The sequence below is a fragment of the Trypanosoma equiperdum genome (assembly GCF_001457755.1).
Source record: "Trypanosoma equiperdum strain OVI genome assembly, contig: ctg_725, whole genome shotgun sequence".
Taxonomy (NCBI): Eukaryota; Euglenozoa; class Kinetoplastea; order Trypanosomatida; family Trypanosomatidae; genus Trypanosoma; species Trypanosoma equiperdum.
The window spans coordinates 34,529-35,071 of NW_027124671.1; positions in this window are offsets into that span (position 1 = coordinate 34,529).

Sequence of the window (543 nt, forward strand, 5' to 3'; positions counted from 1 at the left end):
CGTGCGATGCTGAGGTTGCCGCTTGCTGCCATCTGCTTAAGTTGCGGTTTAATTATTTTTCCATACTCTCAGCATCCCTCAAACACACACAATCACACAAATACAGATGATTGTCCTTTTTCCTCTTTTAATTTCCCAAATAAATTACTCTATACAATACATAAATACAAATAAAAATAATATGAATGTTTGAACTTTTCTTTAATTTTGTCTTTTGTAATAAATATATATATATTTTTTCACCCCCTCCCCTTCTGCTTTATTTCTTGTCCACTTGATCTCTGTTTATGCATTACTGTTATCAATATTATTTATTCATTTACTTATTTATTTTCTTGCTTGTAAGTAGTATTTGACATTGCTATCACTTACTTACTACATCTATTTGCTCTTTTACTCTTTTACCTTTTACCTTTCACTCTTTCTTTTCTTTGCTTTGCTTTGCTTATAATTTATTTGTTTTCTTTTAGCGCCCTCCTCTCTCTCTCTCTCTCTCCCCCTTTTTTAAATTTTTTTTTCTCTTTTTTTTTTCGGTCATTAACT